This window comes from Stegodyphus dumicola, chromosome 4 (assembly GCF_044657685.1).
Source record: "Stegodyphus dumicola isolate Sdum_Otavi_A_Nest chromosome 4, ASM4465768v1".
NCBI lineage: Eukaryota > Metazoa > Arthropoda > Arachnida > Araneae > Eresidae > Stegodyphus > Stegodyphus dumicola.
Window position 1 is genome coordinate 48,047,679 of NC_140771.1, and position 24,004 is coordinate 48,071,682.

Sequence of the window (24,004 nt, forward strand, 5' to 3'; positions counted from 1 at the left end):
ATAAAATTGAAAATGAAACATCTGAAATTCTTTAACATTATTGTAAAAACTAAAAATAAATTATTTCAAATTTCAAGAAAATTATAGCTGTAAGCCGAAACAAAGACTAAACTTATCACATATGTATGTGATAAGGTTTAAGCATTTCACAACTTTAATGTTGCAAGTTACATATTTTTAATTACAAGTTATACATTCAGTAAAGCCTAAGATAATTTCAAATCTGGTCTAAAGTTATGGAGTATTAAACGAAGCGATTTAGATTCGCCTTTCTGCTGCGAAAAATAAATAAATGAAACCCAAAATTTACAAAATAACGTTTTCAAAAATAACCCAAAATACGTACAGGAACAGTATTTAGAAACAGCAACCTGAATTGAAGGTACTGGAAGAGGTATTTTATGCCATTGCTCTCGAACAAAGTCGACACCACCGAGAGTTAGTGTCGACAAAGTGCAAGGAGTCTCGAGCGAAGTCGACGTTTGGAAAAGCCGCTTTAGCGCAAAAGTACAAATCAGGAGATTTAGTAGGGGTATGAGTGAAAGGTATGTCCCTATTTCTTATCCATTTTTTCCAGGAAATGAACAATATATTTTGACTTGCTGCTTGCTTTTGTCTTGATGCAGTTATACTGATTGATCACACTGTGTTCAAAGAGAAGATATCTCATTTGAAAATTGGGAATAAAATAAGTTTTTTATAATATGTAGAGTTGACCATAATACTTTTCTTCACTCTCTTTATATTTAATTTGCCGTTTTATGAAAAACCAGCAACAATCGTAAATTCCTTAGAAAAACTTTAAATTTTTTCTCCTCTTTGATGATAAAAAATGGATCTGTTTTTTTATTGCAGTCATTTAAGTACACCCAAGATTCGCCTATTGTGACAACATTTTTTCATTTTTGTCCGAATAAATATTTCTCATAAAGAATTCTGCAGCGCGTTCTACGTTCGGCGATATATCGCGAAGAAAGACGATGCGCATTATGTTTGTTCTCCTTTTAAGATTCAAATCGGCATTAATCACTTTGCTTGCAGTTGACAGAACGTTTTAATGGTTTTTCAACTGTATTTTGACTTAGCGGATTTTCTTTTAGCATTAAAGATCTTACTTTTGCAACATTCGAAACATTCCCCCCTTTTTTTTTTCTTGGATATATATTTGGAACAACTTTTCCACGTGAAGCAAAATTTTAAAGTTTTTTCTCCTTTCTTGTTGACAACATTACCCACCGTAGCTTTAGATATCGAAAAACCACTTTCACAACGCTTTTTAATAAAAACATACGAATAATCTTTTTCGGAAAGAACACAAATAGCCTTCCATCCATTTCTTCTTTAAAAACTACTTTTTGCATGAACACAGAACTGTCAATAGCAGGCAATAATTTATACTTTCAAAAATAAAGCTGCAGTTAAAAGAAATTCCAAGCAAAAGATTTTAGTACTAAGGGCTTTAGTCCAGAAGGGCTATTAATTTCGTTTTGGCATTTTGTGGCGTTTCACTTTTCAAATTGTTGCCACAAAATATTATCGACCTGTATTATATTTAAAGAAATTAAAACATGAAGAATCTGCATTAAATGTATGCGTGTTTCTCGCATTGTAATAAAACAACTGTATCTACAGCCATCCAGTTTTGAATAACGTATGTGTCCACACACCCAAATATGGGCATCTGCTGGAAGCCCGAATTTGGAATTTGTTTTATTATCCGTTTCATATTTTGTAAAGAATTTATGAGCTTTTGATTAAGAAACTCAACGATTTCAAAGCGAGCAATGGCAACACTGTACAGGAGGGGGGGGGGGAAATAAACATTTTTATATCCAGCGCGGGAGACTGTGTAATCGGAAATTCTAAAGATATGCTCCTTTTAAAATTATTTTGCGATATTGTTATCGAATTAAATTTTATGGTTTAGATGCGAAGAACATCATATTTAATAAGTAAAGGTGACATAGAAAACGTTACCCTGCTGATACCTTTAAAACCCTGCTGATACCTTTTAAACACACTTTGCACTGCTGAACGTAGAATTCCCGTTCGTTACATTTTTTCATGTTGACGATGCCGCGTTTTCACCCTCTTGAGACTCAAAAGAAATACTTGTTCTGAACTAAATTTAAAATTTTTTTTTAAATAAATGATTTTTCTAGCGATTACAAAATTTGAAATTTCCTTGTTTATGATAATTAGGATTGCTAAACTGAAACAATTTGTATTTTGCAGAGTGGTCGAATACTTTTGTGTGGCTAATTTAATTAATTGTTTGTTGGTTTTATGCTTGAATTCTGGTTAATTTATTTTAATTTTTGTAGTACGTAATAATATATATAAATAAAATATCAGATAATAGTTTTATTTTATTTTGCTCACACAGCTTTTGGTGTTTAAAATCGTTTAAAGCTGCTAATCTCGTAAACTAGCCGAATATTTTTGACTCACTAGTTTGTGACTATCTATATCAAGGGTCTGGAAGCTTTTCTGTTTGAAGAACTAAGAAAAAGATTTTTCCGAAGTCAATCCTGGACAAGACCTACTTGGCAGCATTTCAAATAGTTAACCACAACATTTTATTTTAAACACTTAAAACAACAAATTTAATCCCGTCGGCCTTCCATTTTATAAACCAAAATAATCAAACACTCAAAAATCATTAAATTCTAAAGATTTTGCCTAATACGTATCCTCAAAGAGAATAATTTCCTTGCTCGGAAAAACTGCAAAATTCGGAGGAATGATTCTCAGAAAAAATCCTAAATGATGCCACGTGAACACTTGCACAGCACTTGTTTAATTAAAAAAAAATCTGATGTGTACACCACATGACTTCCTTGTACGGAATATTAAATTATACGCATTTTTTCTTGCATTTCATTTAAACTTATTGGATTGAATTAAATCTACTTCGCCGACAGGGCATAAACCACAATAGAATAAATGCATTCTTTAAAATTCACTCTAGTATTTGTTTACTATAGCGACACTCTGGCGCTAGATTCACTTCACAGTATTATATTTCGTTCACATTATAGCTCATAATGCACAAAATTTATATTATTTAAAGAATAGAATTATCTAATCGTTGCCACATGTTCTATTCAAATACTATAATAAAGCTAGAATGATTTATAAAAGAAATTAAGCAAACAAAACAAAAAAGAAACAGTTTTTCACAGACGATTGAATATTTCTCATTCAATTAATTCAGTTCTCACTTCGCGAGAAGGCAAAAATACATAAAAACTCAAATTATCTATTTTAAAAATTACGAAGTAAATCTTAAACACTTTATTTCCTCGAAAAATTTCCAGAAAGGACTAAGCATGATTTAATTGGCAATAATAAATGAAGGCGATATCTTTGTTGTTGCGAAGCTAAGTTTCTCTAGATTGGCAACAAATCCACTAGTCTGCTGTTTGAAATGTAAACAATGAATGGCCGCCATAAAAAAAAGGCTTAGCGGCACTTAAACAACTTTAAAATTGTTGATAATTCTAAAAATATTGCATATAGATTTACTAAAGGCATAAAAACCTTAACCGGAAGATAAAAACAACATAATTCAATCATTTTTAAAGCAAAAAATGTACAATTTACAAACATATGAGAGTAAAGAAACTGAGATCACTGAACAGAGTAACAGAGTGGATATATATATAAATATATTTATATACGTTTGGTGCGGCCGATTGCAACCAGAATACGAGGTGCACATCTACATGTTATAGCAGTCCTATATACAAAATTTCAACGTTCTGAGGCTACTCGTTTTTGAGTTATGCGAGATACGCACGTACGTACATACTCTCTGAAAAGAATTTATTTTAAAGCAGTTTGATAATTTTTTTGGAGGAAACGAGTCTTTTATTCTGTCCTTACGTACAGATATCACGCAAAAACATCGTTAAAGTGCATTCGATAGCGGTCAAAATGGATGTTTCGTTGAAACATTCGTTTATGCCTGAAACTTTTCGCGATTACAATACTTCCTTTTTACTTCGTACAAGGAAGTAAAAAGAGTTATTCGTGGTATAATCTTGCATTTATTTCACTGGATCACTGTCACACGAGGCTTACTGAAAATATTTCCTCCTTCCAGTGGCAATATGTTTTAACATTGCCCTGTTCTCAGCTTTCCGGGAAACATTAACTACATATCATACTCCAAATGGAACACTCATTTTTACTGAAAAGTGTTGCTACAAGTAACAGAAATACTGTATATCTACTTCAGTATCGCAATATGTTTTATTGTGCAGGATGCAAAATCCATTCACCAATAAAGCTACTAAACCCCTCTAAAATAAAAGAAAAAAACATCAACCAGATAAGAAGCAGTAACACAAATAGCTACTATATAATAAAAATACGGATTATATTACACATATTTTTAAACTGTTATTTATAGCTTATTAAGAACAAATAGGTCCTTTTTATTTTTTTGAACGAAGTAAAGGAAGTATTGCAATCGCGAAAATTTTCGATTATTAGCTTTCAAAAGGAAATATCCATTCACGAATCTATTTTAACATTTTAACTATTTTTGCTTGAAATCTGTACACACAGGCAAAATAATGGACTCTTTATTTCAAAATGGGGTTAATCTTTGAATTATGGTAACTTGGCGATTTTTGGCGAAAATTTGGCGACCAACTCTGCTACAGCAACCTGCTAGTTTTTGTTTGGACGTCATTTTGTTTTCACGAAGTAAAGGCTTCCCCCCCCCAACAATCTGCTAGCCGAATTACGCTCATGCTAGAACTTTTATGGAACAAAAGTGCTTAAACATGACGAAGATTAAATGCGAAATTGGGAGAAAGTGCAGAATCGCCCACTGCTTGCCGCGTTTTTAAGAATTGCACATACACTGTATTATCCATGTACACGTCGACCTATTTTCACTTAAAAAAACATTCCAGAATTGCACAAAAATGGCATTGCACACACTCTTGACTTTATCCATGTACACTGCTAAAGTCCTAGCTAGTAACCTTTATCGCCTTACCAAAATGTCGCCAAACTACCTGTTACCATATTCCAAAGATTAGCCCAAAACGGATTATAAAATGGATTCGAATTTTTTTTTTTTCCCTCCCCTCGTGACGTCTGTAAATACACACATGCATTATCTCGCATCATTCAAAAACGATTAGGCCTACAGCTTTAAAACTTTGTATACGTGGCTGCAATAACAACTATTTGTGTATCTTCCTTTTTTATTGCAATCCCGGCAGTACCATATATATATACACGCACCCCCCTCACTCGGCTTGAAAGTCGTTACCCAATCTTCGTTTTCGCAATCGTCGGTTGTAGTCATATGCTTCCAATTACAGAATTTCAGAAGTGTTTTAAATTACGAAAATATTCATGTTATGGCAATGTCAATTTTTTTTTTTAATTAAATATTTAGCAAGTAATGAAATCTAATTTTTGATGTGATCTCCTAAAGTTTGTAATGTCATTTGATATGATACTGCTTCTTGAATATAACCTATAGCAACTTTATGTTGAGCAAAGGAACGACTTTCTCCATATTCCAGAAACCTAGCAGATCTTCATTTGGGCTCAGAAAACTGATTTGGAATTTTGAGGGGTATGTCCAAGTTCGGGTCCGGATTTTGGTTTAAAGTTACTCCGCAATACTATAAACTTCCGGTTAACCACAATAATACTGTCGATGTACATGGTTAAACCAAATTCACAGTTAATCCAACAGCCTTAAAAAAATTGTGAAAAAAGAAAATCCATAACCAAGACAAAAAGTATTATTTATAATATACATGTGCTTTCAAGCAGTTTAATTTAGAAAATAAATTCGTTTAGTGATGTAAATTAAATATATGTTTGAAACAAAAATAGCAAACTATAATTTACGAAAGAATAAATATCATTACGAACGAATAAACTAAGTTATAAATAGTATTAAATAATATGATCTAAAAAAGAACGTGAACTATAACATTTAATTTAAACTCTGGTAAAAAAGTTGCTCAGAACTCTTTGTGTTTTATAATGCAAAGTTTATAGATTCCAAATTACGTGCAAATAAATAACGTATACTACTGTTGGCGAAAAAATAATTCTCAAATACTATGGCATCATTTGCTATCCCTGCTATTATCCTATGCATATTACTATGTGTTGTCTTATTTCACATGTAAAATTTTGTTTTATTCTGATTATGACGACGCACAGCAGGGAATTCGCCAAGGAAAGACATGCATTCGTAGAGGATTTTCTTATAAGAGAACTGAATCGTATTCATGTTACACATAGGTGTTTTGGTGTATTTAATTATGGCAAAGCACACTAGGGCTATCTGCCTAAGGGGAGGGATGCCTTCGTGGAGGACTTTCTAAGAGAAACTGGGAAAACCACGGGGGACATGGTTACACATGGGGAAAACCACGAAAACACCCATGCAGCCAGCCCGTTCGCGGGATTCGAACCTCGGACAGAACTAACAGTGTTCAGCGACTTTACCGCTCGGCCGCTGGTGGGCCATGTTACACATAGCGAAAACATTCACGCACCAGTCCGCTCACCGAAGTTAGAAATCGAGTCGAAATACAAGGATTCAGCTACTCTACTGCTTGGCCCTTTAATGGTTTGGGAGAGCAATAAATCAGTTGAACAGTCTGTTTAGACATGGCCTGATTAATCGGCATGGGTAATCTGTAGCTGACACTACGTTTTTGAATAATTTTTTAATGAAAGCGAAACGTTAAATTATTTAAGTAAGAAGAGCATGTTAACAGTTATTAAAATTTAAAAATAGCAAAAAATTAGAAATTAATGGACTATTTTGGTATGAAAATTTTAATATTCATGAAAACTGAGAAAATTCTCTCAAATTTGGAATACCGGAATTCGAGCTGATAATTTTGCTAATCTATTTAAAATTTATAGCTTTTCTTACGGGCTGGCTGCAAGGTTGTTTTCTTGATTTTCCCCATTTGTAGCTTTAGATACGAGTGATTTCCCCTTAGAAAATTTTCCCCGAAAGCATTTCTTCGTGGAAGACATATAGTTCTTGAGTACTTTGCCATTTTCAAATAAACCAAACTAAACTTAATTTCTTTTACAGACTAAGTCGAATTCTTCGCACATTTCGGCGATATATCCCTTTAAGCGATTATCATAGATTTCAGAACGCAGAAGTTCAGTTGACTATTTTCAGTTTGCTATATATGTTTTAGCAAAATAATAATCATCTGCTGTTGCATTTTTTTCTCAAATAGTTTAATAGCTCGACAGATCTGATAGAAGATTGATTATGCCGAAAAAAAAACTTCATCCATTTTGACTCAGTTTAATTTTTTAATAGTACATCGTTTGAGGTTTCATGTTTAACACATATTTCTCAATTTAATAACATTTTAAATAATTTATCTTAAGATAAATCTTTTTCGGTAAACGGCTCTCCAGCTGTCGGGTAGTAAAGTCATTAAACACTGATACAGTTAGTCACAAAAGTCTGCGTACAGACTAAATTTTAAACTAAAAAAACACTTAAAGCATATAAAAATGTATTTTAATCATTGCAATTTTTCTTCTATTAGCTAAAATTGTAAGCTTAAATAAAAAGCAAATAATATCAGTGTAATACTTTTTACATTTTTTCAAAAATATATTTTGTCAAAAAAACTCAGAAATTCCCTCCAATAAGTCTGCGTACACTTTCAAAAAAAAAAAAAAAAAGCAAAATATAAGTTTTTTTACATTACTTCAATACTTTGTAGGATATCCTTTATTCTTCAAAACAGCTTGCAGACGTCTGGGCATTGACTGAACTAGTTTTTCAGTGTCATCCGATGTAAATTTCGCCCATTCTTCCTGCAATTTACTAATTAGCTTATTTCGCGACGTAATATTGTGTTTTCGAATTCGTTTCTCCAATTTTGCCCACAAATGTCCGATTGGATTGAGGTCTGGTGACTGTGGAAGTGTACGCAACTGTCTTGGAGTGTGATAGAGGAGATATTCCTTCACAATTTTAGCTGTATTGTTTCGGGTCCTTGTCTTGTAAAATAAAGGTATTAGAAAGGTTTAAATTTCGGGCACTGTCTCGTAGATTTTTCTTCAGAATATCCAGATAAACATACTTATCCATGACTTTATCAATAATGTGAAAAATTCCAACTCCAACTGGCTGGCTGATGGACGTTTTCGTGGATTTTTTCATGTGCAACGCGTATACAAGCCAGTTTCCTTTAAAAAGTCCTCTCTTGGCAGATAACCCCCGTGGGCTTTTCCGTAATTAAATAAACCGAACCCAAACTTTAGCTAAAATATTTTCTTTCAAAAAATAAACAATCTTCTTGCACATTTGCCTAAACGATCATCTAAAATTACATTAATAGTTTAAAGACTGTGCCAGTTTTTGCAGTATGAAATGCAGCTGAAATAGAAACCTAAAAAACTATTTCAGAAATTTTGAGCTTTAAACGAAATTTGAAATCATTTTGAGCCCTATACGAAAATCTTAGATTTAGAAAGCATGATAATTTGATTCTGATATTTCTGTTCTGATCCCATATAAGGGATCTTTTCAGGAATGGCCACTTATAAAATTAAGGTCGAGTACTTACAAAATCAAGAAATATTTACAGAATCTGGAACATCTCTTGCAGCGGGACTATGGACTAAAACCCGAAACTGTTCCATACATTCCGGGACGTGTGGTAATTTTATGTTAAGAATACCATATATTGCCTTCACAGTTTATGTTTCAAATATGTTATCCATATCCGTATCATATATTTCAGTAAAGTTAACGAAATGCATGCATATTTTAACTAATAGGGTAGCTGGTTTTTACAACAGATAAAATTCAAAAATTAAGTACCAGTTTTGTTACTTATAACCGTAGATCCCTCCGCTAGGATAAATATGAATCTTATACAAATTTCAATTAGAACAGTTTTTCCGCATTTTAGTTGCCAATAAAATGAGACTGATAGAATTTTACGAAGATGATAACAGAACAGAATGATAAAGAAGACTGGTCATAAATACAATAGATGGAATTTGATATACTACAACAGAGACTTAACTACAGTTGATAGCTTTACAACATTTTATTACAATGCTCTAACTCAACTAACGTTACTAAAGCTTGCGAAAAAATTTGGTATAGAAAATTAAACTGGGTACATTCTTATTATCTGCACTCTCATTTTAATGTGAAGTTTACATATATTCGAGCATGCATTTAATAACAGCCAACTGACACATGCACATACCACACATGCACATGAGTATGCATGAATTTACATTTATTTTAACTGACATTTCTCTGAACAATTAACACCGGCTGTTAGAATGTAAATGTCGGCCTAACACACTTTTGTTTTACTCTTGTATTTCTTTAGATTTTGTTTTACTTCTATACTTCTTGTTTAGATTTTTGCTTTACTCCTATATTTCTTGTTTCGATTTTTGTTTTATCCTACACTCATTGTTTTTTTTAAAATATTTCTTTTTATTAGTATTTTATGAATAGAACAGTATCTATTAGCCTTAAAATAATCCAAATATACGCATTTTGCCGGTTCATAAATCGCATTGAGTTGGCAACTTTTCTTGGCAGTGCGAATAATCAGAAAATATCTAAAACTGAACCACGTTGTACGGGTAGCACGCATAGATTTTACGGAAAAACGATACGCGGCAAAACTATTATCCGTACAACAAAAGGAAAAGGGCAGAAAAGCCTTAGAACTAAATGCTATGCTTACTGAAGGCACAACTATGTCAATAGACCAATTTTCTTTTTTCATGTAACTTATATGGAAAAGAATGTATTCACAGTTTTCCCCATTTTTATAGTAAGAAGTGGTTGGTTTGTTTAATCAGTGTATGGCAAAACAACAAAGGATGTCATTTGCCTATTCTTCGTGGAAGAAATTTTACGGAAAAATTACTCGTATTCACATTACACATGAGGAAATCTCGAAAACGCACATGGAGAATAAAACCAGTGTCGAACTACTAGTGTTTAGTACTCATGCCCACTGATAGGCTCATAATAAAGTTAAGTAATGCTATGTTACCTATATATGGCAAATTACGTGGTTTTTTCCACGTGATTTGCCGTATATAGATCCCATATTCACATTCCATATGAGGGAAAAACCAGGTAAACCAACCATGCTATCAGTCCGCTCGCCTAGGCGCAAAATGCCAGTATTCAGCTGTCTTAAAAACTCGGCCTCTGGTCGTGCTCAGACTCACAAAAGTGTGAAAAATTTTTAAATGTAGAGAATTTTCAGACATTCGGAGTTGCGAATTTTCAGAATGAGAACGTTTTCACACAGAACTATTGAGATTTGTAAATTCATTATCTGCTTTACCAGCTCCGAAAGTGTTTCCTTTCTGTTCAGTTTGTTTAATCACAATTGGAATCTTATTTCCCTTTGATCCAATTCTAACCGAGAACTTTTTGGGAGATGTACTTAGGAAATTATTAGCCTCACTTTTTACACAGTAATACTCAGACGTTTAAAGTAACTGTACCAGCTTCTAAAAGAAATTTCAGATGCAGAAGTAGCTTTAAAAACAGTAGGAACTGATGAAGTGAATACTTTGAACCGTTAAGAAATGTTCATTCTTTCAGTTCGATCTCAGCTTTAGTTTCCATCAACGGCCGAGTGGTAAAATTGCTAAACATTGGTAGTTCGGGCCGGGGTTTGTATTCCGGCGAATGGGCCGGCTGCATGGGCGCTTTCGTGTTTTTCCCCATCTGCAACCTATATACGAGCCAGTTTCCCTCAGCAAATCCACCCTTTCCTCAGGCAGGTATCACTATCGCACTTGCACGGCCGGCGTCAGAGCCAATACAACCAATGCAGCTGCACTGGGCAGCAGAATTCAAGGCCCGTAAAGACTGCACCTAACAATCGTACTTATTTTTAAAAAAATCTAAAGAGCAGAATTTATTACAAGGGTATAACTAATATAAGCTCCGACTGACTTTTGAGTTTATACTTTAATCAATGAATCAATGAGATAGCAATAAAGCATTTTGTGATGGTTTTCCTATAGATGTCTACACAAATATTTTTATACATTTCACCAAGTGTGATTTTAATCCAGGAAAATCCAGGAAATCCACATAAATGGCATTTGCAAAATTAGCTCTGATTTTTTTTTTTTTTTTTTTTTTTTTAGTCCAAAGGGATTTGAATCCCGAAGGACTATTAGTTTCGTTTTGGTATTTTGCGTCGGACTCATAAATGTCGGTTCACTTTTCAAACTGTTGCCACAAAATGTTAGAGTCCTGCATTATATTTGAAGAAATTAAATAATGAAAAATCTGCATAAATGTATTTATATTTCTCGTATTGTGATAAAACAACGGTACATAGAGTCATCGAATTTTGAATAACGTAATCCTCCAACGAATATGAGCATGTGGAAGACCAAATTTGAAATTTGAAATTTGTTTTAGGATCGATTTCCTATTTTTTAAAACTTTGACGAATTTTTGATTAACAAACTCAAGGATTTCAAAGCGAGCAATGGCAACGTTGTGCAGAAAAAACATTTTTATCTCCAGCGCGTGAGTCTCTGTATCGGAAATTCTAAAGATATGCTCGTTTTAAAATTATTTTGCGATATTGCTGTTGCACTGGATCTTATAGTTTAAGTGAGAGGAACATGATATTTAATAAAGAAAGGTAACACACAAAATGTTAAAAAACGCCCCTTTGGACGTAATTTAAAATCTGAAACATTTCAGATTTTTTTTTTTTTTTTTGTATTTGCTTTTCAACATGTCATTATTATGCTGCTTAATCGCTTACAGTTGACTGAATTATTTGATGTTTAATATATGACGAAGTATTCTACGTGTAATAGTACGCAAACGACACTACTCTTCTGGCAAAGCCCGAGTCCAGCACAAGTTTAAAATTACACGATGCGATCATGTAAGTCATGTCTCTGCGTTTTTATTGCTAAAAATCATAACTTTGAAAAGCATTGTAATTTTCTTCATAAAATTATTTTTTATGAACTAATAACATTACTATCATTTAACAGAATTAATAATATTACTTTAAGTGTAACATTAGCACTGAAAAATATGCAGATATTACATACGTATTACTTTTATGAAGGGTACAAGAATCATTATTACTAGAAGACTGATTCATTAGATTGCGGCAAATTACACTAGGGCTATCTGCTAAGGGGGGAATTGCCTTCATAGAGGAATGCATACGAGAAATTAGAACGAATTTGTATTACATAATGAAAACCTTGAAGGCACCCGGCAGCCAGCTCGTTCTCTGGGATTTGAACCCTAACAATGTTTAACGTTCTTATGCAATTTGCTTCAGATCAGCTATTTGCACAATAGATGAGGCTCAAAAGGCGCTTGTACGTACTTATTTCATAAATAGACAGAATTCTCCAGTAAGCTTTGAACCAGACAGAATTAGCTACCTGCAAATTAGACCAATTTTACTACACTGTAAAAAAAAAAATCTGTAAAGTTACTAAGAAAACTCATGGAAACTGGGATGCCATGGGTTATTTGAGTAACAGAAACATGTGTTTTCTTTGTAACATTACAAGAGTTTTGCCTGTAATGGTTACAGATCTTTTTCTTGTAATATCACAGCATATAGTTATGTAAGTAGAACATATTTTTCTCATGTAAATTCCCAAACGATATATCTGTAATGGTTACAGATTATTTGCATGTAATATTACAGCAAATAATTATGTAAAAAGAACATGTTTTTCTCATGTAAAATCCCAAACGATATATCTGTAATGGTTACAGATTATTTGCGTGTAATATTACAGCAAATAATTATGTAGAAAGAACATGTTTTTCTCATGTAAAATCTCAACAGATATATCTGTAACCGTTACAGGTTATTTACTTGTATTATTATAGCAAGTTATTATGTGAGTAGAAGATACTTTTCTTACGTAAAATTCCAATGGTTGTATCTGTAAAGGTTTCAGATTATTTCCTTCTAATATCCCATTAAGTAATTATGTGTGTAGAATATATTTTTCATAGATAATACTAAAGGATATGTTTATAAAAGTAGTAGATTTTTTTTGTCTAAAATGATGCTTATTATAATAAAATATATTGAAATCAAGATGTTTTGAGTAAAACAATATCTTCATGTGTATATCATTATACAGATATATGCAAGTGAAGCATAACAGTTTGGCTTTTTAAATTAGTCAATTTGACCTCAGAATAGCATTAATTTAAAAGATGCGCTTTCAACAGCAATGTTCTTTTTTCAAAAAGTAACATTAGTCTGTTGCAGAGTATTTTTGTTTTATGAAGAGAAACTTGTGTCTGATATTATTGAAAGGCCTTTCATATTATCATTTTGATTAATTTAAAAGTTCAAATTGATATGCTACTCCTTATATTTGCCCTGTAAAATAGCTGAAAAAAACAGTATGTTTTATTTGCATGTTTTAGTGTCAGTTAATAAGATATGTTCTAGAACTTTCTTTTTAGTAATTTTAGCTAAAATAGACACATGTTGCTTTAGATTTAACTTATATGAGTAAACGTGTTGCATGTTGATATGATCATATTATTACAGTAAAAGACATTTTGTGAAATATTTCTATGAAGAACTCAGAACAGCTGTTCTTCATATTTCAAAAATATATTCTCTCCTTCTAAAAAATGACATTTTCAGTAAATTAAAGAATTCAACATAGCAATGAACTTCATTTTGTTACTACAAGGAATTCAAATTTTGTTCATACGCTTGAATTACAACGTCTAACTAATTTTTTTATTCTTATCTGCACTCAGTGTTTGTCAACAGTCTGCTATTGTTTGAAATAATGCATAACTTTTTTACTTACCTTCAAATAATTTCCTTTGCATTAACAGATAGAAGTCTTTCATTAAAAACCTAATGTCATGCTTTTTGAATAAGCATAAAACTTTGCCAACTGACCTTAATTTTTAAAGCCTTGTTTCCCTTAAAATTCTTAATACAATTATGCCTTTAAGAAATTTATTTCTAAAATTAATACTTCAGTTTAGCTTAAAATTTAATGCATTTTAATTTTACCTATAATTTTTTACAAACATAATATGTAATAAATCTAAGCTTAATATTTACCATTTCGAAAGTGATACTAAAAAAGTATTCCTAGATATTATAAATTTCGAGATTCGCATACAAAATTGCGAAATAAACATGTGACAACAGAAAACAAACTTTATGCTCTCTCTATATTACAGCATGTTAATTAAGAAGTTTATTGAATTTATAATTTTATTGTGAAACACTATGAAGCAAATAATATGCTAATTAAAATACAGAAGTAAAAATAATTTATTACTTAATTCATAAACTTTACATAAAACCTGAAAAAAAGAACTAATTAAAAAATAACATAATTTAATAAACATTTCATAAAAATTTGTTTCGACTGCTTGGAAAAAATGAATGGTTTTTCTCCTCTTTGTAAACCATGTCTCCTAAATAAAGAAAAAAACATTTCTTTTAAAATCATAATCATGCTCTTAAAAAGCTTATAAAAATTATTTTAATAGATGCTTTAAACATGTGCTTATATAACACTTTTAATCATATTTCTTTATAATATCTTAATTAATTAAGAACAGCTTAAATTCTTTAAAAAATTGGATTACAGTGAACCGTCTCATTACGACAAGCTACCTCAGTCAATCACTTTTTAAATTTAATCAGCATCCCTCATAAAATAACTAATTAGTAAACATAACTTCGCTAGGATGCCCACTATCATTTAAAGATCAAAATTTTCAGGAATCACGTAGCTTAGAGAAGGTTCATTGTACAAAAACAGCCAATATTCAAATATTTTCATAAATGAAGCCACCATAGTTATTAAATATAATATACAGTATACTTATATTCAGAATTCAGAACTTGAATAAATTTCTCGAACTGTTTTAGCATTCGAAAAATATTATATTTATTACCTTAAATTTCTAAAACAATATTACATATTCGTCCAAAGGAATCACTGGGACTCGGACAACATTTTCCCCCTAGCTTTCGTTTAGCACAGGATTCTGAATATGTTTTAAAGATTTAGGTAATGTTTGTCTTCCTTAAGGCGCTCACAAAACAAGTTACCCTAAATGTTTTGTCCGCATAGTGGTCATTTTCATCTTACTAACTGATTTGCTAGTGGATTTTGGATGCATGGCCTATCATTGATGAAACAATAATAGTGAACAGCTTCAAGAAAATGGGGATATCTAATGCTCTTGATGCCATATTCCCACTTATTTTTACTAATTTTATCTTCCGAAAATTAAGAGGGAAAAATTAAACGAATAATTTAATTTCCAAAGGACACAGTCACAGTAGGAATATAACAAATGAAAAGTAATCATGGATAAACTACTACTATCACAATATTATTTATTTAAAAGAAACCTCTATTTCAATAAGAATACACATAATTGCAACATCTAATAAGTTATCTCATTTCTTCTTTATAATTTGAACTTCTGTCATTCTCATTGTTGTTCTTGTAAATTCTTAGGCCTCAGATCATACATAAATAATTAGAGAAGGTTGTGGTCCGATGCTTGCTAGGGTGAACATTCAGCTGATATGGCAAAATTGCACAGTGAATGGCAGTTGGTATTTGCTTTCACTATCATAGATCATTGTTTGTATTAGGCTGACATAATATTCAACAGTTAGAAGATTCAACGGGGCCTCAAGTGTGCAAAAAATTGCCTTTGTTAGTATGACGAAAACAATCATTATGTTGATAAATCCATTTTAAAATCTTGGAATATTCATTTTTTGAATGCATTAAAAGGGGGAACATTATGTAAATATTTTTTTAATTTTCAGAATCTGGTTCTAAAGCTGGGTGGGGTGGAATATGCAACGCAATACGATAATTCTGAAGATCATTGCTCGTGGCAGTACAAACTAAACGGTGATAACTTGCATGCTGTAGAAAAAGACACAAATTGCAGTTCCAGATGCATTAAATGCTTTGAGGTCTAGGGAGTAGCAGTGGGCAATACTAAGAGTGAAATTCAATGTATAGGGAAGTAGGAATGAAAATTACTTTTATTAGATAACTTAAATGGTTATGTTACTAAGCGTTCTTATTGGAATGTAGGTTTCTTTTAAATAATAATACTATGATAGTTACCAGTAGTTTATTCATGAATATTTTTGATTGGTTATGATCTTATTGTAATCACATCCTTCAAAATTAAATTGATTGCTTAATTTCCCCCTTGATTTTCATACTATAATATAAAAGGAGGAAAATAGTCTGGAAGTAAACATAACTCCTCTTTCTCTCTATATATATAGACATGTATCTTCGTGTGCAACTAAGCAAAACAAATGTGACTTTTTCTTCTTTAAAAAAATTGTGTAAATAAATAGAATTAAGTTCATTTCAAAGACTTATGACACATGAAATATACATGATCAAAATAAATTAGAAAATTAAGTTCAAATAAATTTTAAGCTAAATTACGTGTTGCAATGTAAGTTGCAATAATTCAGTTGTAATAATTAATACTAACAAAACCAAACATCATATTCCCATTCTGCAAAGTATAAAAATTCTTCTGCAAAACTGAAAAAATGACCAACACTTTGGCTTATTTGATAACTTTCAAATTCACTCCTTTGTTTGCATTTAGAATTTATAACTTTAATTTTCCACAGAAATTTGTTTTTGATTTTAAAAAATTTCACTGGCATAATTTCATTCACTTCAGCATATATTAATAGATGCAGAAGGTTTTTGTACCTTACATAATTTTAAATCTTATGTAAACTAACGTAATTAATAACAAAATCAAAACATAGATCAGAAACAGCATAAAATTTAATTAATAATTACTACTAGTGTCACACAAAATGCTATGAAATTAATTAATAAAATAAGAATGAGATAAAATATATAGAATTAATATTCCACATGTGTGAAGTTTGGAAGTTTTACGTTAAATATTTTTTTTTAATTAAGTATTTTTAAAAATGACCCCTTAAAACATGGGACCTTTCGTAATTAGAACTTGCAAATCTGCTTCGCTAGTCTTTCATAACATTGCTTTTCTTTTATTAACAAGAAATATTGCATTCACTTATTTAATTTAAGATATCAAAAATAATGCTACTGAAAGGCATGAATACTTACTTAAATTTGAAATTAATTTGGTTGACTTAAAATAATATTTAAAAAAAAATAAATCTTCATATATAGGTCTAAAAATCAGACCTTATTAATTTTCTTTTATTTGAACGATATCTGAATTCTGCCTTAGTTTGGACTAGTAAATCATTGGGCAATTAAATGCCAAGCTATAACAGAACTAATGTAGTTTACAAATGCACTGAATTTTATTTCCGGTATTAACTTTCAAAGAAAGTAAAATTTTCTGCATATTTGCATCATTTGGATTGATAGAATATGGCAAAGCATGCAAAGGCTATCAGCCTAAAGGAAAGTATATATTCATAGGTGGTTTTGTAAGGAAAAGTAGCTTGCATTTCCATTTATTCATGTGTATATATATATTGTTAATGCTAAAATCAATGCTTCATTAAAAATTCATTATTATTTTATTTTTAATACAACATACAGATACAGAATTGTTTTAAATTCCAATAAACAATAATAATTTATTTTTAAGAAAACTTATTTTATGATTTATATATTATATTACATGAATAAGAGAAACATTTGTCAAGAAATGTATTAAACTTGTATTAGCAGATTCATGCTATCCTAGTAACAAGACTATCATACTTCAAAACTGTATTAAAACTGGGCAAAATAAAATCAACATAAATTCTACATTAAATGTTTAAAAACTTATAAGTATGCAATGGTAGTTATATATACAATATAATATATGTTGTCATTTATAAAATATTAATGAAATGATATTTTTGGAAATAATGCACAAAATTTTAGTTTTGTTTTATAATTAGTTTAACGAATTGTTAGAAAAATATTTTAGGTCATTTCCATTTTTCCCCTGTTGATATTGGTATATTAAAATATATGGAATAATTAAGTTGCATCTAGTTAGTAAAACAAAACATTACGAAAAGTATGATACGGCATATTTTTAATCAATATAATTACTTCAATTTGGAATTATAATATTTTCGTAAGAAGTTAATACCACTGAAAAAAATATTATTACACTAAAGGAATAAGCGAGATTCTCGACCGCGTTGTTCAAGTTTTTGTAATTTTACTTCATAACACACTCGTACATAAACATATTAGACTGAATTATAAACCAGGTATAACTAATTAGATAATCCTAGAAAAAGAATAAACTAAACCTAGTAAGCAAAAAAATATATACATTACATTCAGAATTCTAAATGTTTATATAAACGTTTCTCGCAAGGCCTGCCGGGAAAAAGATATCAAACGTTCTTTGGTCAGACGATTGGAAAAGAACGCTAAAATGATTAGTTTTGTTTTCAACAACCACATTACCATTTCAATTATATACCACAAACAGTGATTAAATTTTGGAATAATTAGTTTTAAATAATAATAAGGGCAGTTGAAGGCGTAATTTATCGGTGCACAATGACAAAATACTACTATTAGATCTGCATTTGGAATAAATATTTTGCACTCTTTCAACTCATTAGACATTACGAACACTGATATTAATTAATCGCAAAGCTTAAACGTTTAAATACTTACTCACTACATATAACAGTGCAAAGTGCATGAGAATAATCTGCATAAAATGAACAAAAAATATTTCAAGTAGTAATTGTAAACATTTTCTTACTTACCTGCTCTATACAACCCACATGCATTCAGCCATGTTTTTTTATGCAACTAGCTTTCAAACACTTTTCTCCTGATTGGCTAATTTCCAGTCAGTCACGTGATTCTTCCGCGCGGCTACTGAAACATTATCTGTAAAGTTACAAGCAAATCTGCTGTTACCGCTACAGTTTGCTTTCAACCTGTTACCATTACAGGAAATTCTTCTGTAACTTTTTGATTTCTGTAACTTTACAAAACTTTTGCCTGTAAACAGCGAACTTTTTTTTTACAGTGATGTTCTTTACTTGCAAGGGTAGCTGCTGCTAGACCTAAAAGACTAACTACCCTTAAAGTATTTCAAAGCTTAGAACTACTCCATTCGTGTTTTGAAATCTTTGAAGTAGTAACACCCAAGAACATGAAGGGTTTCGGAGTTTATTAGAAACTATATGTTGGCCATCGGGATATAAATATCAAGTCTATTCACCAGGATGTTCTCCTCTGTGTGGCAAAATTTTACAGGAAATGCGACAGCCACAGATTTAGCTTAATAATTCATAAACAAAGACACTATGATTTCGTAACTGAATAGCCGTTTAATTTACACAGTACGTTTTACTAGAATGTGAAGTGGTGAAATTTTTTCTGCAGATTTCAATCTTCAGATTTCTTATGGGATATTATGAATATACACTGAATGTGATCTTTTAAATTATGGAAAAGCACGCAAGATGTATATCAGGTCAGCAAAAGCTACATTTCTTGGCAAAGCGCTTATGAACAAGGTCCCATCTCCCATTCGATAATCTTATCGTTACAAATCGCACTTAGGCTACGGAGAAAGATACTTTCATAGAGAACGTCCATGAAACTTTTGCATGGAAACTTGAACTTTCAAAGCGGAACAACAGAATTTCACGTTAAACATAAAAAAAAAAAAAAAAAAAAAAAAAAAAAAAACATGCACACATTAAAAACAGAATTTGTGATGAATTGTCACAGTTTCGCTGCTCTTCTTTATCAAAACAGTTACCAATTAATTATCAGTGTAATTAATATAATTGTGATTTTGTCTTTGTTTAATCTCAGCGTTGAACCCTTGTGCCGCATTACATTTATTAAATAATAACATTCAATCAGAAAGATATATATCATTTAACTATTAAATTTAGAGCAGTAACCTTATTTCTGTAATTTATTTTTTAATTTAATCTGTAGCTTTTTAGTAATTACACGTTTGAGTTTAATTATGAAATACCCATTGAGATTTTTTCTACAGCTACATCTAGTTTCAAATTTCCATTACTTTAATGGCAGTAAAACAATGTTTTCAGCTCTTAAAAGAAAATAAAAATATTTCCTAAAAATTTATCACTTTGAATTTAATAAAAATCAGAAGCGTGTTATCTTTAAGCCAAAAATAAGCAGCAACCGAATTGTTCACCTGCTGAGAGTTGAAAAAAGAATTTTTTTTTTCCTCGTGGTCTCAAAGAAAGTGTGTGTATTTAACTATGGCAAAGCACACTAGGGCTATCTGCCTAAGGGGGCGGATGCCTTCGTGGAGGACTTTCTAAGGGAAACTGACTCGTATACACGTTACACATGTTGAAAACCACGAAAACACCCATGCAGTCAGCCCGTTCGCGGGATTCGAACCTCGGACCGAACTACCAGTGTTCAGTGACTTTACCGCTCGGCCGCTGGTGGGCGCGGTCTCAAAGACTTTTGTAGACTTTGTAAATTAACTTTTGTAGAAAATAACTTTGTAACTTCGTTGAGAAAATATGCTTTTATGCATCACAATATACTTTTCTGTTTCATGACTGTTAGACAATGACCTGTGCATACAATAGACTTTCTGTTTTCTAGTTAAATTATTTTAATAACATAGACATAAAGGATAAAACAGTAAACAGTGTGCAGTAATTATAGCTCTGCCCTTTATTGGACCAAATTTGTAATAAAATATTGGGTACTTTTCCGTTTTGCCGGCGCAAGCGATAAAGTCGTCAGTAATGGTACAACCGATGCCAAACGAAATATCGTCGTTGGTAACCTTTTACTTTAACTTTTATATTTTCAAAACAAGTCGCAGACATTTCTTATCAGATTGATAGTTTCTTTCAATACTAGCATACAATTACATAGAATTTTTACCAGATAGTTCAATTTTATGCCCTAAGGCCATTCGCGGGCGGTAATTAAGTCAATTAGGATGCAATCACACCGCTCACCCGATGGCGAAAATATAGAAAAGCAAAGTCAAGAGTTAAATTCATCAATTCTAATTAGGGCTAATCTTTGGAATATGGTAACAGGTAGTTTGGCGACATTTTGGTAAGGCGATAAAAGTTACTAGCTAGGACTTTAGCAGTGTACATGGATAAAGTCAAGAGTGTGCGCAATGCCATTTTTTGTGCAATTCTGGGATGTTTTTTTAAATGAAAATAGGTCGACGTGTACATGGATACAGTGTATGTGCAATTCTTAAAAACGCGGCAAGCAGTTTGCGATTCTGCACTTTCTCCCAATTTCGCACGTCATGATTAAGCACTTTTGTTCCATAAAAGTTCTAGCATAAGCGTAATGCCTTTACTTCGTGAAAACAGAATGGCGTCCAAACAAAAACTAGCAGGTTGCTGTAGCAGGGTTGGTCGCCAAATTTTCGCGAAAAAATCGCCGTTACCATAATCCAAAGATTAACCCTAATTAGAATGCATTAGCGAAGTAAAGTACTGCGGTTTTACAAAATTTCTGAGTAAGCTATTCGTACGAATTAAAATAATTCTGGCATTTAAACTTGTATTCCAAATTAAGTTTTAACTTGAAATTAATGTAGATAATTTCAGAGAATTATATTTTTGTAGCGTACTTTACGTGAGATGAGATCACTTTGGGTCACGTGATACGAACCGGCGAATCAGGATGGTGAACCATGAAAGCATAGTAAATTCTTAAATTAATATCTTTTTATACAAATTTGTCTTTATTTATTGGATTTTTACAAAATTTCAAACAATATTAAAATGTTTATGCCTTCGAAATAAAAAATTCTTAGAACTAAAATTTGACAATATTTTTTATGTGTATACTGTATGTTGTCGCCAATAAAGTCTGCTTGGGGAGATTTGTGCCAGCGAAACGGAAAAGTACCAAATATTGTTTTCCGTTCAACAGGTCTAACTGAACAATAAATTTTTGATAATCTGTTACCCGATCTTTTTAGTCATTGATCACCAATTCACTTATGTTGATATCCAATAATGAAAATTTTGCTGTTATATGTAAAACGTTTGAAATCATAAAATTTCTTTCACGATATTTTTAGTTAATCCAATACGGCAAATCACACGAAGATTAGACCAAGTGGAAGGATGATTTCATGGAGACTTTCTAAAAGAGACTGACTTCACACTTGAGGAATTCCATTGAGGAAAAACCTCTAAAATGCCCCCGCAATTGGAGAGTTTGCTGTTTTTCAGCAACCAGTATGTCATGAATTCGGTATCTAGTAGTCAAAACTTCTTTCATGACTTCAATTCGTAAAACTGGCTCCACTAGTAGCCCAGTTGGTTAGCCCGCTGAATAGTGAGAGTTCGATCCTATGTGGACGGACCCGGCATCTAGGCGAAAGAAGAATGTCTTTCCCCCATGTACAACGTGAATACAAACTATTTTTACTTAAAGTCTTCGACGAAAACATCCCTTTTCTTTAGCAGATAACCTTGTTATTCAAATAACCTAACTTAAAATATCGTAAAATTACACTTTCACACTTTAAGTTCGTTGAAAGGTAAAAGTACTAACGAGCTATCTAACTATGAAGAAGAATGGCATTGTGGATAACTTTCTGGTGGAAAAGAGGGTCATTTTATCACTTAAGAAACGGGTTGTTCTTTCTCTTTCTCGTTTTCTGGGCATTTTTAAAGAGAAATACACATGTATGAATGAATTTAAAGTATTGCAGTTTTATTAAATCAACCCCATTTTTGATAAAATTTTACAAAGTCCCTTTTTTTTAATGCTTGTTATGTCCAGCCTTTTTTACGAATGTGATATTTTGTGAAACGTTCACTCTTGGAACCTGAAAGATTTGGCATGTTTTGCTTCTTTTCTTCAATGAGCTGCAAACTTTACGAAGCTTCTGAGGATATAATTTTTTGATTAATCTTCGGATTATGGTAACTTGGCGATTTTTGGCGAACATCTGGCGACCAACCCTGCTACAGCAACCTGCTATTTTTCTTTTTTCTTTTTTTTTTTTTTTTTTTTTTTTGGGATCCCAGTTTGTTTTCACGAAGTAAAGGCATTTTTTTTTCCCCTCAACATTTTTTTCCAACAATCTGCTAGCCGAATTACGCTTTTGCTAGAACTTTTATGGAACAAAAGTGCTTAATCATGACGAAGATTAGGTGCGGAATTGGGAGAACGTGCAGAATCGCCCACTGCTTGCCGCGATTTTAAGAATTGCACATACACGATATACATGTACACATCGACCTATTTTCACTTAAAAAAACATCCCAGAATTGCACAAAAATGGCATTGCGCACACTCTTGACTTTATCCATGTACACTACTAAAGTCCTAGCTAGTAACCTTTATCGCCTTACCAAAATGTCGCCAAACTACCTGTTACCATATTCCAAAGATTAGCCATTTTTTATTTCCTTTTCCAACAATTTGCTTAAGGACGTGCTGCTTCGTGTTCCCCGATAATCTACCTGGTGGATGTTTTTTGAGTTTTTTTAGTTTCTTCAACCGATAGATAGTACCAAGACTAATGGTAACTTGAAATAAATCCAATATGCATTATAGAAAAACTAATGCAACATAAAACTTTAAGCAAAAACATAATTCTAAATGGCCCGTCCTAGTATGTTAGAATGGGAAAACGCAAATTGGCATGACCCGTCTATTAAGCGTTATGTTACACGTGAGGAAACCGACTGAAATACAATGTACTCAGCTCGTTCCTCCATTAAATGCAGAACCTGAGACGAAGTACCAGTGTTCCACGACTTTAGTCTTTAGGTCACTAGCTATTCTTAAAGCTCATGCAGGAGATTTCCAAAGAATATTTGGTTTGTTACTGTAAAGAACCTACTCTAACATTTTTCATGTTGCCTAGAGGACTGTGTGTTTATCCCAAAGGCGTTTAAATTCTCATCACCTTCTCAATGCAGACTTTGTAAATATGCGATCT

General features: G+C 31.8%; 1 protein-coding gene across 1 annotated transcript in view; it reads right to left on the reverse strand.

The window, feature by feature from the left end:
* Positions 1-24,004, reverse strand: part of LOC118205916 (UTP--glucose-1-phosphate uridylyltransferase-like) — a 137,012-nt gene that overhangs the window by 110,916 nt on the left and 2,092 nt on the right. The gene's annotated exons all lie outside the window — the stretch shown is intronic.